Source organism: Loxodonta africana, chromosome 1, assembly GCF_030014295.1.
Source record: "Loxodonta africana isolate mLoxAfr1 chromosome 1, mLoxAfr1.hap2, whole genome shotgun sequence".
In the NCBI taxonomy this organism is placed as follows: Eukaryota; Metazoa; Chordata; class Mammalia; order Proboscidea; family Elephantidae; genus Loxodonta; species Loxodonta africana.
Genome location: NC_087342.1, coordinates 143,467,801 through 143,472,896, shown reverse-complemented (window position 1 = coordinate 143,472,896; position 5,096 = coordinate 143,467,801). Strand labels below are relative to the sequence as shown.

The 5,096-nt window shown below is 35.1% G+C and overlaps 1 non-coding gene across 1 annotated transcript; it reads left to right on the top strand.

The window, feature by feature from the left end:
- Positions 1–1,882: 1,882 nt before the first annotated feature.
- Positions 1,883–1,989, top strand: LOC111750434 (U6 spliceosomal RNA). Its single transcript, XR_002785566.1, has one exon. It is a non-coding gene; the product is annotated as a U6 spliceosomal RNA (small nuclear RNA).
- Positions 1,990–5,096: the final 3,107 nt, after the last annotated feature.

Here is a 5,096-nt window from a genome sequence, read left to right as displayed (position 1 = left end):
AAAACTCGAATTGGATCCTTCAATGTTTATCAACTTGTGATACCACAAACATTTTACTATACTTTGACATTTCAGATGGCTATTTCTTCAAGAGATTTTTGACTAATGCTTTTAAAAAAATAAGGTAGGTGTCACTCATGGAACTTGGATAAATGTGGTATTTGACTCATAGACTGTGGAATGTGTGGTAGGAACCCAGCCAAGCATATTACAAACTCAGCTATAAGCCATAAACAGAGGGAGCAGTAATCAGTGGAAAGAAGGAATAATGCCTTCCAATCTGCCTCTGATTTTTTACATCCTCGACAAGAATTTTCAGGTGTGTGTGTGTGCAAACGTGATCTATATTCATTTCACTTTTAGGTTGGAGATAGTTGCTTAGTTACAAAGACCTCTTTGGCAGATTAGAGTTGCTTTTCTCTCGTTTATTTTCTTTCCCAACATGGGGTTATTACCTTAAAATATCTTCATGCTGAGATTAGCTATACCTGTGCTGTCCAATATAGTAACCACTAGTCATGCGTGGCTATTGATATTTAAACCTAAAATAACTAAAATTAAATCAAATTGAAAGCTTAGTTGCACAGTCATACTAGGCACATTTCGAGGGCTCGATAGCTTTTTGTGGCAAGCGCCTACTGTATTGGACAGTGTAGGACTACAGCTGTAGAGCATTTTTGCCGCTGCAGAGAGCCCTATGCAACAGCACAGGCTAGACTAAATAACTTATAAAGTATTGCCTCTTTAATTAGAATCCTACACCTTGCTTGATTTGTAAATAATATAATAAACTAAATAGTAAATAAAAATGACTGAGCAACTCTAAAACCATGAAATTACATTTGTTTAATGTTACATGTGTTGGTTTGTATTAAGATGAAGGCAATTTTTATGTGAATACCACTCTTAAAACTTGGTGATGCTCACAAGATAGGTCTGGAGGCAACATTTTTGTAGGTATGGCTAATAGCACTTGGCTCACAGGGGCAGCATGATTTCAAGATGACCTCCAAATTATTTGCCCAGTGAATTTTTCTGTCATCTTAAAATTGCATTTTTTTTTCTGTTTCATTTCTTCAATATATTGCAGAACTAGAAAGTAAAATTTAGTGCTTTACTAGACAAATGATAATATTTTGCTTTTCTTTAACCAGTTCTTAGAATAGTACATTACAGTTAGATCATAGTCTCTATATACAACAGATATATTTTCCTAGAGACTTTATCTAGATTGTTCTTTTTCAAATTGAGGATATACAGTGAAAAGAAAAGAATATCAGCCTTTAATTCAGATAAGAATAATAGGTCATCACATTTTAGAGGCAGAAACAAACAAAAAAAAAATAGCAACTTTCTTCCTATAATGAAGGTTCTACATTATAAAATCAGAAAAATAACACATAAATATATTAACTTAAATAGATAAAACACTTTACATTAAATGTAAATATTACCTTATACAAGTCATATAATATCACTGTCCATTTATTTCCTCATCTCTAAATGAAAGTCCCCTCCTTTTCCAACTTTCTGTTATATAGTTGCTTTTAAACAATTTACTAACAGTATAAAAATATAATAAAATTTCTTCCAGTTTTAGCTCCCCCAAGTAAGAAGCATAGAAGTTATGAAAAAAAAGAAAGAAACATAGGTATCTTGACTATTACCTCACACCACACAAAAATCAATATAAATATGAAAGGTAAAATAAACAAAGTTTCTATGTTTTTTTTGGAAAAAAAATAGAAGGATATCTTTTTGACCCTTTTGGTAGGTGAATATTTTTAATCTTAAAGGAAAAAAATTGATAAATTGGGTTAATATTAAGGACTTCTGTCGTCAAGACACCATTAAGATTTTGAGAAGGCAAAACACAGAATGGGTGCTCTCTTTGGCAGCACATATACTAAAATCGGAACAACACAGAGAAGATTAGCATGGCCCCTGTGCAGGGGTGACTTGCAAATTTGTGAAATATTCCATATTTCTTTAAACATTTCAATTAAAAAAAAAAACATGGAATAGGAGAAGATATTTGTTAATACATGTAATTAACAAAGGATTTGTATCCAGGATATATAGTTCCAATAAATCAATGAGAAAAAGGTAGAAAACTCAATAGCAAAATGGGCAAAAATCTTAAATACGAATTTTAAAAAGAGGGTTACCAAATGATTTATATATAATTATAGTTGCTCTGCTTTTTTAGTTATCAAGAAAATGTAAATTAAAATCATCATATAATTTCACTATACATCCATCAAAATAGCATTGATGAAAAAAGTGAAAACATCAACACTGATTCCTTGCTGGTTGGGGTACAAAGTTGACCAAATCCCTTGGGAAACATTTGTCATTAAACCAAGCACTTGCATACACTATCATCCAGCACTTCTATTCCTAGGTATACACCCGACAGAAATATGTACAAATGTTCACCAAAAGGCATGCACAAAAATGTTCATAGCACCATTAGTCTCAACAGCATAAAGCTGGAGATAATCCAAGTGTTCATTAAGAATAAAATGGGTACACTTTAGTCTGTTCATACAGTGGAATATTATATGGTGGTGGGAATGAATGAACTACAAAGTATACAACGACCTGGATGCATCTCATAAGCACAATATTAAGTCAAAGAAACCGGGCACATTAGGGTACGTAATTTATAAGCCCATTTATATAAAATTTCAAAAACCATGTAAACTATGATATTACAAGTCAGGGGCGGTGGTTATTCTTGGAGGAGCAGTGACTAAGAGGGGATTGGCCACATGGGCGTGTTCACTTTGTATATACTTATGATGAGTACTTTGCTGTGTATGTAATTTTTCAATAAAATCTGTATTTTAAAACAAAGAATAGCAGATCATCATTTATGATTTTGGGACAGAGAAGATATGTTCCCAGGCAAAGGCCTTTGACAAATCTCCTGTGTTACAAAGTGCATCAAAAAGATTATAGGTAGAAAGCCTAATTATTAATGCGCACTTGTGTGTTTTGAAAGGATCTACAGAAAATAAGAACATCCCAGTCTGGAAAAAGAAAAATCCTCCTGGGGTCTCAGGTAATGCTAAGGAAAACCTAATTGGTTCTACCTAGACCCCCTCAGTAGGGCTCCTGTTTTCTGAGTCCTACCAGAGGGTCAAAAAAAGTCTTCCATTCTTTCAATCCCAAGACAAAGCACTGTGGTGTCACAGAAATCTACAGTATGAGCAGGAAGAGAAAGATGAGTCTGACTTATTTGAGAAATGTTTTTTGTTAATAAATACTGACCTCAGTGTTCTCAGAGGGCCCTCAGAATTATGGCCTCAGGAAGCCATCATTTATCTGCTTAATCATGATACGTCGGTGTCAGTTCAAAGAACTCAGAGTGATGGTACAAAAAGTACTCATATCACTGAATGCCTCTTTCCAACGGAGTGTCGTGCTGCATGTCCCTGAGGATTTTGTATTTACATATATGTATTCACAAGCATATACTCAGTGTGTTAGTTTATTCAGTGGATGATTAATGAGGGTCTACATTGTGCAAGGCATTTGCAAAATAGAACATAATGCTGCTGTTGGAAATCATATTTTGAATTCTCTTGGGGCAAAATGTCATATTGCCAATATTCTTCTCTGGTGCCAGAAATCTGCAAGTGAAAAATTGTATGCTCGATTAAATCCAGAAAGCCAGACTAGAGCTCCCAGACTGCACTCCTTACAGTTTGTATACTTTATTCCAAGACAAGTTAAGTTCACTACCTTCTAGGACATTTCTAAGTATTAATATACGCAAGTGAAAACAAACATTGCTTAATATTCTCTGAAATTAGCCAAAGGGCATCTACAATAGGACCTTTTCCTCCTAAAAGAAATTAGAAAGGAAAAGAAAAATAAATGCCTTTTAAAGGAGAATTTTATTTTGAAAAGGTAGATTGCAAAGGATTTAAGAAGAATCATTCAAAATGCATGAAGAAAGTATTTGAAATAATTCCAAATATAAGAACAAAGTACTTTTTATTACTTTGCCAAAAGAAAGATTATTTTGTTGTTGATTGAAGGACTTGACTCATTTAAATCTACTTATATAGGTGATGAATTTGTTGGGCGAGAAATTTCCAACTTTTGGAGAGAGAAATGAGATACTTATTTTAATGCATCTGCCCATGATGTAGGGGTCTGTAAAGAAGACAGTTAAGCCTGGGAGGACATGTTTCATGTATGAATATTGAGACGGGGTCCCATGAGGTCCACATTTACTCTACATTCACTGAAAACACTTGTACCTTCTAAGCTCTGCTTATTCATCCAACTGGATTAACTAAGTACATAAACTGCTGCTTTCAGCTCTGGTTCTCCTGTTTTCTGCCGGTAAAGGTCACACTGACTCATACACGAAACCTTTTGTTTATATCTCAGAGGTAGCTGACCCCATTGCACCTGCTTTTGAATATCTGGCAAGAGACAAGCTTCCAAATGAATATAGCTCTTTTAAGAAGTTGCTTGTTTTAAAATGAAATTAGCATTTGCGTAGGTGCCAAACCACTGGCAGAGGAGAATGGAGACCTCTGTGTAGGCTGAAGACAGGTAGGTACACTGTGGAATTATGGCAGCGTCTGCATGTTCACCTCGCCCTATGAATGTGGCTTCTAAATGTTTGGTGAATGGATGAATGCATGCCTGAATGAATGAATCAATGATCTAATGAATAAAATAGTTTTCTTTGCCCCTTTTTACCTCAGTTGCCAACATTTTATTTTGTGTGGATATGTCTGTTTTATGACTATTTTATGACTATATAGAGAAGAAGGAGCCCTGGTGGTGCAGTGGTTGAGTGATCAGCTGCTAACCAAAAGGTCGACAGTTCAAACCCACCAGCTGTTCCTTGGAAGAAAGATGTGGCAGTCAGCTTCCATAAAGATTACAACCTTGGAAACCCCATGGGGCAGTTATACTCTGTCCTATAGAGTCACTAATATTTGGAATTGACTCTACAGCAACGGGTTTGTTTTTTGGAGAATAGGAGGAAAGGAGCCTTTGTGGCATAATGGCTAAGTGCTCAGCTGCTAACCAAAGCATTGGCAATTGGAACCCACCCAGCAGTTCTG